The 13,965-nt window shown below is 32.6% G+C and overlaps 1 non-coding gene across 1 annotated transcript; it reads left to right on the top strand.

Moving 5' to 3' along the window:
• Nucleotides 1-13,416: 13,416 nt before the first annotated feature.
• Nucleotides 13,417-13,523, top strand: LOC141680275 (small nucleolar RNA R71). The gene has a single exon (XR_012558300.1). It is a non-coding gene; the product is annotated as a small nucleolar RNA R71 (small nucleolar RNA).
• Nucleotides 13,524-13,965: the final 442 nt, after the last annotated feature.

Genomic DNA, 13,965 nt, shown 5'->3' with positions numbered 1-13,965 from the left:
TCTGAAATTGAACAACTTATTGACCTCTTGGCAGTCCCAGAATCAAATTCACATCATCCTCATCAACCTTAATGTGTTTATTTTCAGGAAAAATTATTTCATGATTATCGTGGTCAAATCACCATAATACGTTGATTGCAATATCACGGGGTATGGCTCTCAACTCAAATTATAAAAGTGGACTGGAACCTACACTTGTCACTCATTCCTTTTGCTCTTTCTTTTGAAAGTGCACTTATAACTTTTAAAAACATTAACGGATAAGCCTTGATCAATAATATCTTTGGCTTTTCTTCTAGTACATGTTCTACTTCTCTGTCAACTTCTTCACTTTTTTGTTTTTTTGCCTTTCTATTTTCATCCTGAAAGAAGACAAAAATAACCACTATAAACAATACACAAATTTTAATGTACACAAAGTGATAAAAGTTTTTATGGTTTAGTTTTTTTAAAATCATCACGAATAAAATTTATCTAAAAAAAATTGCAAAAACTATAGGAACGATAATAGTTCAATAAAAACATGAAAATTAAATAATAAATTTGAATTATTTTAATATATAATTATTTCTATGTTATTACCTGGACATGATTTTTCCTTTTTTTGCTTCATTTTTCTGATGTTTTTGTTTCTTTATTTCACTTCTTGTTTCTCTTGTCAAATTTACATCCGCAGTTGCTTCGAAATCACTATCAGATTCATCATTTGCATTTGGTGGATCTTTCTTCTTTTTTCTTGCCATTGAACCTTTTTTATCCTAATAGAAAGCATAATATAAGATCAAAAATATTAATAATCAAAAATTTAAAAATGTGAAATAACTATATTCTATGGTAACTATCTATTGTCAAGATATGCATGTTATCATAAGTTTCATTTAAAAACAATTATCTATCTAGGTGGGTTTTTTTTGTTCTGTGAAGCAATTAAAAAGAAAAGGAACAAAGAAAATAATATGGAGATAAATGTTTTTACTTGATAATTTGTTTCATCATTATCTGATTTGGCGATTGTTGTCATTAGCCTTGGTGATCTTCGTTTTTCAATTATACCAACAGAAGTTCTACTTCTCATTTTCTTTGTTTTATCTTTTCCTTCCTGAACACAAGAATCAACAAATGGATAAATTAGAAATATTATTTACCTTGCTGACCATTCCTTTGTCATTCTCAAATGTCTTGTCTTCTTCCTCGGGTTGTTTTGCATCTTGAACTGTATCTGGATGATCAACTTGGGTGTCATGTGATGGATCTGTACTTTCTTCCACAGCATTCTTTATTTCTTCACTAACAATAACTTTTTTTCCTTTCTCAACACTTGATTCTTCTCCTCCTTTAGGTAATGTCAAATATTGTGCATCAACGCCAGTATCCTACAATAATGATTGTACGAGTTACATAATAATACAACACAAAATTTTGTTATTAAATTATATCATTAAAAAAGATTGTCAGATTAACCTCGTCAAAATTTGTTCAATGTGCTCTCACTTTTGACTCTAATTTTCTTTGCCTTATGCTCGAAAACCGACTTCTTAATCTCTTTCAATAAGTCCTCATTGACTTTATTATCATCTTTACCTATTAAGAAAATGGAAGAGAACTGTTTCAAAAAAAATTTCCATGATTGGTGCTATTAATAAAACAAGATTAATCCTTACATTGTGGTATAATTGGTGTTTGTTTATCTTGAGAACTATCTAGGGTATATATATATATATATAATGCTCGAAGTGCGTCGCTTGGTTCTAAATTGAAAGAAGTAGCATTTACCGAATTTTTGAATCAACTCTCTTGATTACTGTCCTCATTCTTTTTTGAAAATTCTCTAATATTGATGATTTTAATGTCAGTATCATCATCTTCTTCATTCTTGTCTTCGCTTTCTTTCAGCATAGTCTCATGTCATGACGGTGAATTAGCATAAAAGTCATTGACTTCATCAGCAGTGAACAAATTCTCATTCACCTGTTTTAAAAAAATTAAAACATAAAATTTAAAACAATACAGAAATTTAAATAAAATAAAGACATCATTTATTGTTGTATGCTCCGTACAAATCCTGGGTAATCTTCTTCGTAGTTGTAATACTCTGGACATGTCATTAGAAACTTGTAAATGTAATACAGAACATAGTGCCCACATTTAGAACCATCGTTTTGTTGTGGGACCCTTGGAATCTCAAGCGGATACATCATTACTTCATCAAGTTCTGTCTTTTCTTTATATTTGAAAATATTCTCCACAAAACTACACAATAAATTTGTTTTTCAGAGAACATAAACCATTATACTCTATATTTTTATCAAATTTATTTTTTTTTAATGTCAAATTTAAATGAAATAAGAAATAAAGGGTTATATACCTTTGAAGGTGTCGTTTAAGCAAATGTGGCTCTCTTGCATGGAGTGAATCCAACAACAAAATACAAGGACTATTTATTGATTCAATAGTCTCACCCAAGTTGCACAGTATAAGTAAATTCAAATGATAGCTATGATAAACAATAGAATCAATTTTCAAAAATTATATTTCTTGTAGTATTTAGTCTATGAGATATGTTTAACTTTTCACACATTGGAAGAAACACATATCATTTTCCAAATATTTTTTATTCTGAGATCCACCGTAGTGCCTCCTTCCTTGAACTAGGATTTTTTGAAGAATATTTTGGGAACCATAACGGATTAATGAATATACATCATTCTTTTTTGTCTTTTAGTAATGTTTTCCATATACCTCTCTACAAGTTTACTATTATTATTAATTCTATTTCATCACTATAAGAATTCGACTATAGAACTGAAATTAATGTTACATAATTCTTGTCTTATTACCTCAAATATTTATCAAAATCATTTATGCTCAGTTATCCTTCCTTGTTTCTCATTTTTCTTTTCATTGTAGCATTCCTGGATCCATAATTTTTATGTTTTTCCTTAACTCTTGCACTTGAACGAGTACCTAAAGATTTATGAAGCCAAGTATTATTGTTGTGCATTATATTAAAAACCAAATAATGCAAGACAAAATATGTAATTACTCCTGATATTTATTATAATCACAAAACATAGAATAAATAACAACTAACACAATGCTCATCCTTGATATTTATTGTTTAGGATGTTGAGCGTAAGTAGTATGAGTCATCTTTGTAGTACAAACACGTGGAATACTTCCCTCATCACTCCTAGTAAAATTTAAAATCAACTAGACATAAAACTAACCATCGAGTTGCCAATTTACTGTATAAGATATTAAAGTAGAAGTAATCTCCATCTGAATAATCAGAACAACAAAAAGTAACTCATATTAAAAAAACCAAAAACAAGTAAATATTGCACTTTGTCAAATTTATATAACATTTATGTTTTAGTACAGAACAACAATTAGTAGAACCAAAATCTCATAAATATAAAAAATATTCTATTGTAGGATCAAAGCTAAATATGATTTTTGCTAAAATCAAACACTATTAGCAAAATAAAGTACAAAATCAACAAATTTAATGTAACAAATCTTCTGAATATCGATTTTATGTGGATTTAAACATTGTAGACACAACAAAATGCTTCTACTCTAGGATGAAAATCACAAAATGAAATAAATAGCACAAATGAAATAAAAGGGAAGCAAGGGAATATCACAAAATATCAATCATTTCGGCTTCCACTTGATAAGTTCTTCTCCGCACACAGTACAAAAAAACACAATAGTTTAACCAGAAGCTGATCAAGGACCCATTATATCATATATAAGATGATAATATACATGGATCAGAAACAGACATCCAGGAAATAACAGCAATATAGGGAGCACAACAACCTTTCCAGAATCCATAAATTCTATGGATCTACTACAGAATCAACAGATTTAAATCGATCGATCTGCGAAATATAATTTTTATTTAAAGTCAAACTTGATAAACACAATAGAATGCTTTGAATCAACAATGATCATCATATTTTCAGCATCTAATACAAAATCAACAAATCTAATATAACACAACTACTAAATATCGATTTTAGGTAAAGCTAAACACTGTAAACACAATAAAATGCTTCCTACTCTAGAATGAAAATAAAATTCTATGGATTCACTACAGAATCAAAAGATCTACAAACCAAATATACATGCATGAAAATTTATGACAATATTTTTCAAAAAATATAATGAAGAAGCTTTAATCCTTCTTAATAATCTCGAGTCTACTAAAGAAATTAATATATAGATTGAAAAAACTTACCTATTCGAAACATTGTCTTGCAGTAACGATTTTACACCTTTTTATGATGAAATCTTCAATTCAATAAATGTTGATTTTGATCTTTGATAGTCTCTTTGTCTCTCTCCTTTCTCTTTCTCTTTAGCTCAGAGTGTACAGTGAGTTTTTTGTGTATTCTGTGTGTCTGTAATTGTCTGTACAACGGTTATAGATCTGTTGGCCTTAATTCTTTTTTATACAAATAACATTAAAATGTTCTTTAATTACAATACTGCCATTACTTAATCTAGTGAGAAAATAAATGGTTGTGATTGATTCTCCATAATTCTCTATATAAAAAGTTTCCCCTTGAATGAGACTCTCTCTCTCTCTCTCTCTATATATATATATATACACACACATTGGTTTTTGTCCACAGCCCCGGGTCGCTGGTCCAACCACCAGGCCACCCGCAAGCCGTCATAGTAATACAACAAATTTAATAATAATTATTATTATAATGCTGAGAACTATATTCACTTGTTATGATTATCTATGGCAATAGATTTTTCCAGAGCCCTAATTCAGCGAACATCATCTGCTGTCTAGAATTTTGAAATAATCTATTCATTAGAACACTTTAAGAACATTTTTTGCTGACTTAAGTTGGGACCAATTATTTCACAACACTGTATTGAACGAAGAATAAATAATCTAACTTTCAAGTTTTATAAAGTTGAAATTAATCCTTAAATTCAACCTGAATCTAACCATTAAAAGCTTTGCACAAAATAGCATGCATGGACTACCCTCGATATATAAATACACTAATATTATATAATAGTGACTTTGCAAATATTTTCTACTAGAATAAGCAAACATAAACTAAAGTTGAAACTACAACTTCAAGTACTGAAGTACTCACATATCATTTTTCTGATTGGTTTTACATCTTAATAAGCAAGTGGGCACTTGAGCTTTGACATTATCAACTATTTTTGGGTCCATATGAGCAACTAGGTGATTATCATATTGAAGTTGTGCATATATACCTATACTATATCTATCAAATCCTTTAAACATATACATTGCAGCTAAAATTTTACTTTGATAACCATAGCAGTATTAAGTGGATAAATATTATATATTCAAAATTTATCTATCTATATATAAGCCATCACGCAATAATATTATTACAGCCTAAGTTACGTTTTTATACCCACAAAGTTAATGTTTTTAGTGAATTGTTAAGCTAAAATAGTGTAGCAGCACAACCACAACTAGAGATATCAATAAAGTGAAGTGGTGTCGCAGTACAGCCATATTAAAAAATACTAATAAAAATGAACCATGTAAATGCACCAAAACACCGGCATCTACATACCTTTACCTTACATGGCAATAAACCTATAAAACTAATTAAAACTGAACATTCTCTACACATTTCAAAGTTCCAATAATCCCATATATCGTATCAATCCGAATCTTTAAACATGATCTTCATGACATCCACAACCACTTAGGTTTAATTAAGCTTTCAAATCAATTACCATACAATGCATCTATACTTTAAGAACACGGGATTTAAGATGTGCATCACCGTAAACATAAATAATTCTAGAATATCAAGAACAGACAGTCAAACCATAGATCAAAAGTATAAAACATTCCAAAACCATAATTAAATTTACTCATTACATCACAAACCCAATAAACATAAGAAAATTAATCAACAAAGTTACAGTAAAAAAAAGAAAGAAACATACCCATATTTGATTTGCTAGGGCCTTGGGGTTATTTAGATAGGAACTAAATTTAGGTTATAAATAGGTTATTCAAAACAGGCAGTAACAGTGAGTAACTCAATTTTTTTTAACAAATGCAAAAAAAAATCATCAATTTGAATATAGTACAGCCGGGATAAACCCCCAACTATCGATATAATCAGGTGGTAAAACAAATAACATATTAAAAACAATTAGATGATTTACTTCCTGATCGCTTAATACATAGAATTTAAAAATTCTTGAACCTAAAAATGAAATCAAATACATCCCAAGTGATTCGAATTGCACTAATATCTCTGAAAATAGCAACATCGCAATTGACCATATCACATAAAAAACATTGTTAGCCCAATGTTCAAAAACACCAGTCGTATAAAATGAGATTGGAGAAGCGGTATCACAGCTATCTACATGTCGAACACCAGCTATAGACATTGCTGAAGGCACCCCAACTATCTACATGTCGTGTACGAGCTATAGACATGCCGAAAGTGTAAACCCGTGAAGGATGAATAATCTTTGGTTGTAAAAGGTGAGCTCTTGCAATAATTATCACTACCCCAGATTCGATGCAGGATTTGCAGATCACAAAAATAATCAATAAACTCCTTCTCAACAGATTCAACATCAAATAAACTCAACCATAACTAAACAAAAATATAACAAAACACTCTAAAAGAAGAGACAGAGCACACAATCCAAGAGGAGAGACACACAAACACCCAAAACACTGAGTTTTATTAAAGGAAAATTAACGAGAACAAAAGAGAATGAAGGAGTTTGATTTTTCCACCGGAGAAATCAGTGGAAGCCCCTCAATTTACTTAAAAATGGACAAACCCTAGGAGATGAGAGGAATGGAGGCGGTTTTATTTGAACTAATAAAGTTTATGGTGTTTCTGTTAGTAACTCAATTTAATAAAGATTATATTGGAAATATGTCTTTATTATTTTAATTTTACACTTTTTGGATAGACTTTTAAAAGTGGTCATTAACTGGTCACACACATATACACATATTTTTTGCAATTCTGCTTAAATTATGTCATAAAAAATTAAGGTTAATTTTTTTTAGACCAAATTATAGAAAGGTGTATTTTGATTTTACATTTTTTTGACCGTCTTTAAAAACATCATTCGTAAGATCAAACAAATATTTTGTTGACAGAGGAATTTGGTAATAACAAAATTTGATGTTCGGGGAATCAAGATCTACTATAATAACCCCAATTTTGGAAATTAACCTTGATGAATAGTAAATTTTGCTGATTGTGAAATATTATCAGGCGACCATATATATGAGTTCTTTTATGGGAATTCTGAGTACATATTAGTATTTCGTAGTGAATTTGAGTGTTTGTAAAAGCCGTCAGATTTCGAAAACGAGAACTTTGATTTTTCCCGAAAATCTGCCAGACCCCGAAAGAATTAAGTATAAAGTGTTAAGATCAAAGTAAATGAATCCAAGGATCATATAAGAGCATCACTATGGGAATAAAAGTTATTGAGAAGGGCTTAGGGAAACTTGTGTTCCCTCAAACGATAAACGAGAATAAGGGTTAAGATACTTACTTGGTCATGGGTCAATGGGATGGATGACCTTTTCCTCCGAATCGATGGGCAACTCTAAAAATGGTTTGGAACGTTGTCCATTAACTTTAAATACTTGACCATATTTAATATTTTTAATTTCAATAGCACCGTGAGGAAAGACTACTTTAACAATGTATGGTCCCTCCCATCTAGATCATAATTTTCTGAGAAATAAATGAAGCCTGCAGTTGTACAAAAGAACCTTTTAACCAGGAGAAAAGGATTTTCTCAAAAATGATTTATCATGATAAACTTTGGTTCTTTCTTTATATATTTCATCATTTTCATAAGCATAATTTTTCATTTTCTCTAACTCGGATAATTGCAACTTCCTATGACTACCGGCAGTGGGTAAATCAAATTCAACTCCCTAATGGCCCACAAGGCTCGATGTTCAAGTTCAACCGGAAAATGCAAACTTCACCAAAAATAAGCCGATAAGAAGACATACCCAGGATAGACTTAAAAGTGGTCCGATAGGCCCATAAAGCATTTATCAACTTAGTTGGCCAATATTTCATATTCGAATTGACAGTCTTCTCTGAAATCTGTTTTATTTGCTATTTGAAACTTCAACTTGACCACTAGTTTTGGATGATAAGGGGTGGTCAATTTATGAGTGATTGAGTACTTTTTCAAGAGAGACTCAAATTGATGGTTCTTGAAATGTTTGCCTTGATCATTAATGATAGCTAGGTGTACTATATCGAGAAAATATATTCTCTTTTAAGAATTTAAGAATAACCTTGTTATCATTAGACTTAGGTGGAATGACCTCGACCCACTTAGACAAATAATCGACCACTAAGAGAATGTAGAGGTGGCCATATGAGCAAGGAAATGGTCCCATAAAATCTATCCCTCAGACATCAAATATTTCGATAATCAGGATTTGGCATCATATTACGTCTTGTGATATTTCCTTAATGTTGACACCTAATACAAGTGGCATAAAATTCCCCACAATCCTTAAACAAACTAGGCCAATAGAAACCACTTTGGAGTATTTCAGCACTCATCTTTTTGGAACTAAAATGACCTTCATAAGCTTGATCATGACAAAAGGAAAGGACACTTCTAAACTCATGATTTGGGACACACCTCCTAATGATTTGGTCCAGGAAATACTTAAAGAGATAAGGGTCATCCCAAAAGAAGTGTTTGACTTGTAAAAGAATTTGGATTTATCTTGTTTAAACCAATGAGTTGGAATGTTACCGGTGACAAGGTAATTAGCAATGTCGGCAAACCAAGGGAGAGTAGAGATAGAAAGAAGGTGTTCATACATAAAATATTGATTCAAAGGCAAGTCAACGGTTAACTCTACTACCAATCAAGATAGATGATCGGCAATGACATTTTCGGGCCCCTTCTTATCCCTAATTTATAGGTCAAATTCTTGGAGCAAAATATCCACCTAATCAAACGAGCTTTTAAGTCCTTTTTTGAGAAAAGATATCGAAGGGCAACATGATCGGTGTAAACAATGATTATCAAACTAATAAGATAAGACCTACACTTCTCGAGAGCAAATACTATGGCTAGAAGTTCTTTTTCGATGGTTGAGTTGGGTATCATTTAATGTCTTGCTAGCGTAGTATAAGACATGAGATGTCTTAGGTGTCTTATCGACTCGTTGCCCTAAAACTGCCCCCAACTGCATATTCGTGGCATCACAGATTAACTCAAAAGGCTCATTCCAGTTGGGAGATTTAAGTATTGGGCATGAAGTTAATTCTTTCTTAAGGTGTTCAAAATATTGTAAACAATCACCATTGAACTCGAGTTTGACATCTTTTGGAAGAAGATTGGTCAAAGGTCTTGCCTTTTAACTAAAATATTTAATGAAACACCTATAAAAACCCGCATGTTCTAAAAGGAGCAAATTGCTTTAACCAATTTTGATGGAAGGAGACTAGCAATGAGATCAATTTTAGCTTTATCAACTTCAATTCCCTTTTCCAAGATTTTATGACCAAGGACAATTCCTTCTTTAACCATGAAATGACATTTTTCCCAAATTAAGAACGGGGATTGTTTTTTACATCTTTTCAAAACTAAGTCAAGATGGTTTAGACACTAATGAATAGAAGATCCAAATATGAAAAAGACATCTATGAAAATTTCTAGGAATTTACCTACCATATCGGAAAATATGTTCACCATGCATCGTTGGAAAGTAGTCGGGCCATGGTTAAACCAAAAGCTAAACGATGATAAGCGAACGTTCCGAAAGGACATGTGAACTTGGTCTTTTCTTGATCTTCGGGAATACTGGGGATTTGAAAATAGCCAGAAAAACCATTTAAGAAACAATAGTAGGAATGACATGTTAACCTTTCTAACATTTGATCGATGAATGATAAAGGACAGTGATAGTTTTCTAGAGGCAAATTGAGTTTCCTATAATCTATGCACACTCTTCAACCAGATTGAACACGAGTAAGAACTTTCTCGTCATTCTCGTTGGTCACTATGGTAATACCCGATTTCATAGGCATTACTTGAATCGGACTCACCCACGAGCTACCGAAAATGGAAAAGATGATACCATTATCTACACACTTAAGAATTTCCTTCCTAAAAACTTCCATCAAAGTTGGGTTCAATCTCATTTGTGTCTCCCTATCTGGTTTAGCATCATCAACTAAGTGAATCCTATGTTGGAAAATTTACAAACTAAATCCTTTAATATTAGATAGAGCTGTTCACGAACTGAGCTGTTCGCGAACAAGCTCGAGCTCAGCTCGTTAAGGGCTCGTTCGGCTCGGCTCGTTCTTAAACTCGAGCTCGAGCTCGAGCTCGAACATGAAAATATGTTCGTTAAGCAAAACGAGTTCGAGCCGAGTTTTATCATGTTCGGCTCGAACTCGGCTCAAGCTCGGCTCGAACTCGGCTCGAGCTCGTTCTACTCGAACTCGGCTCGTTTAAATTCAAAATAAATAATATTTTTTCTAAATATTTTTATAAAACTTTTAATTTCAGATACACAAACTAGAGAGATATGGAGAAAAATGAGGATAAAGGTTATTCTCGATGGCAACCAAATCACCATCAAATCAAAATTAAATCGAATCAAATCGATATTCCTAACAGTAACGATGGGAATCTGGTTGTCGTAAGCTGTGGCAACAAAGAGTGGCGAGAAATAACCAGAGAATGATAGGAAAACTGAATCGGAGAAGGATGAGATAGGGGATGTTGAGAACCAAAGTGATATGTCGTTGAATACCCTGTACTGTCAATCTTGACCCATCATCATATTTACTATGTAATTTATGTTCTTTCAATTTGTATGAAATAAGATTAAAAGAAACAACAGATAACTAAGGTGGGGATGAGTTAATATCAAGGCAAATGGATAATCAGTTGGGCTGGGCTGGGCTTGGATTGAAGGATTGGGTTTAATCAATTGTTTTGGGCCAACAAAATTATATTTTTTTATTCGTTAATGAGCAGCTCAGTTACGGCTCGATCTCGGCTCGACTCGTATTTGTTCACGAACAAGCTCGTGTTCGGCTCATTACTTAACGAACTCAAGCTCGAACATGTTTTTTTGTTCGATAAGAAAGCTCGGCTCAGCTCGATTGGTCAGAAAAAATAAAAGCTCGGCTCGTTTATATCAAAACTCGGCTCGACTCGGTTCGTGAACAACCTTAATATTAGAAATGCTCCAACCTATGAATTCCTTAGTTTTTTAAGCACACTTAAAAGTTCATCTTCTTGAGATGGGGTTAAATATGAACCAACTATGACATGAAAAGACTCATTGGGACCAAGAAACATGTACTTAAGAGTGTTAGGAAGAAGTTTGAGTTCTAATTCGGGTGGACTTGGCTCAACGGGTTCACTAGCTTGATAAAGAGATAAAGGGCGTGGTTTAAGCTCTTAGTTAGTTATAGAAATTGTGGACTCTAACATTTCATTGACCTCATTAATGTTCTCATAATCAACCCAATTTTGACCAAAATGATTTCAGCAAAAGTAAGAGCATCATCGATACTCATGGTTTCATGATCAAGTATTTCATTGATTAAATTAATTTCCATATGTTGGTCAAAATAGTCATTGGGTTGGTTTTCTACATGAAAAATATTGAGATCAATGGTTATATTTCCAGATATTAGTTACATTAAACTGTTCCAATAATTAATCAAGGCATTGGATGTGGCTAGAAAAGGTCTTCTTAGAATAACTGGAATTTTATTTTTAGGATTTCTGACCGGTTCAGTTTTTAGGACCACAAAATCAATGAGAAAAATTAAGTTCCGAACCTTAACAACATGTCTTCAAATATTCCCTTAGGAATTTTGATAGAACGGTCGGCTAATAGAAATGTTACATTGGTCTTTTGAAGTTCACCTAGTCCTAATTCTTGGTAGACAAGAATATGGAAAAAGATTCACACTAGAACCTAAGTCAAATAAAGATTTTTCAACAAAAGGGTTTCCTATGACACAAAAAATAGTAGGACAACCGGGTAATAAATATTTCAGGGAATTTCATTCGAGAGAACTGAACTAACTTGAGATGTCAAAAAGGCTTTCTTAGAAATATGAGTAGTTCGTTTATGAGTACACAACTCTTTTAGAAATTTAGCATATAAAGGAATTTGTTGAATGGCATCTAAAAGAGGAAGTTTGACCTTGACTTGCTTGAAAACTTCTAAAATCTTGTCTACTTGATACGATTGTTTGTTCAAAATAAGTCATTGAGGATACAGAGTTTTTGGCATAAAGGCTCGTTCATTAGACACATCGTTACTAGGTTTCCAAAGTGGTGCAATCGAATGAGGTATTTTGCTAGACTCGAAATCCTCGGGTTGTTTCGAATGATCTAGACTCAGACTCAAATGTGAAGGATTAGGTTCCGAACTCAAATTCTCTTCTTCGTTAGCATCAACACCAACTCGATTAATCACTTGATTTTCTGACTATAGAGAGATGACAACATTCACAATAATCATGAGGACTTTGATCAAGCAGAAATTTATGATTCACCTCGAGTTAACTTGTAAACTTTTTTTTTATTGCGCTCACAAATTGTGTTAGCTAATTGACTCATTTGAACCTCTAACTTGGATTTCACTTGAGCATTGGAATTCAATAATTTCCTATCTTGGGTCATGGTCTGTATGAAGTCTTGTTGAGATTGAGTCAAATTAGTTTGAGATTTTAACAAAGCCTTCATACTCTTTTCTAGGGAATTAAGTCTCTTATCTGAATCATTAAACCCGTGAGGATTTAAGGGTGCTCGAATTGGGTTTGGATAAGGATTTTGACTAGAAGTAGGGTAAGAGTTTGGATTAAGCTTTTGAAAAGTGGGTTGAGGAGATCCATAGCTTTGGCCTTGATTTCATGAGAAATTGGGATGATTTTTCCAACTAGGATTATATGTGGGTGCAAAAGGGTCATTTTTAGGTCTTGGTTGAAACATAGCATTTATTTGCTGGAACTCTTGAAAGTTTTGAGGTCCATGGCTATCAGAGTTATAGTTCGCACACATAGACGCTTGGGAAGGGGCATTAGTGGTTTCTAAGCTTCTAATCTTCTAGTGAGAGTAGCTAACTTCACTTCGGTTGCTATAGAATTACCAATTAAATGCAAGACTTTGTTAGCTAATGAACCGAGTGTTTTAATTTGCTTAATAGGCTCCCTATTCGGCTCACTAATAGAATCCTACAACGTCATTTTCTCCTCTAATTCCTCGAAAAATTCTCAACCTTGGTCCTCGTCTTTTTTCATTAACTTTCTTTGACACATAGACTCTAACAACGTTGTAGTTGAACTGTCTAAGGCCTCATAAATAATCTTACAAAGTCTCCATTTTTCTATTACGTGGTGAGGACATTGGGACAAAAGATTTTTAAATCTATCAAAAGATTTCTAAAAAGTCTCATTTTCCTTTTGATAAAATTGATTAATCTCATTTGTAAGTCTCGTAGTCTTATGGTAAGGAATTTGTTTTTTAGAAAAATGACTATGAATCCCTTCCAAGTTGAAATAGAATTAACAGGTAAGCTATATAACCATTTTCTAAGAGCATAATTGATTAGTCTAAGCCTAATGGAACCCTCAGTTAATTATTGGAGTTTTGTAAGGCACAAACCTCCTCGAATTCATGAATAAAAAGATACGGATCCTCATTTTCACTCCCGGTAAATCTAGGTAACATGCTAATGTGATGACCTTTAGTTTCAAAGTTATTACAATTAACCGGTGGAAGAGTAATACAAGAAGGTTGGGCTGAATGAGCGAGGTAACAACGATCCTTAAGAGAAACTGCCATGTTTACTATGGATTCATGAATTTCTATGAGTTCGGATTCTGATGAGGAAGTACGCTCAATTGATCTCACTAACCTAGTGGTATATCTAACCCA

Source organism: Apium graveolens, chromosome 1, assembly GCF_009905375.1.
Source record: "Apium graveolens cultivar Ventura chromosome 1, ASM990537v1, whole genome shotgun sequence".
Lineage (NCBI taxonomy): Eukaryota > Viridiplantae > Streptophyta > Magnoliopsida > Apiales > Apiaceae > Apium > Apium graveolens.
Note: the sequence above shows the minus strand (reverse complement) of the source record. Positions and strands in the feature narration are given on the sequence as shown.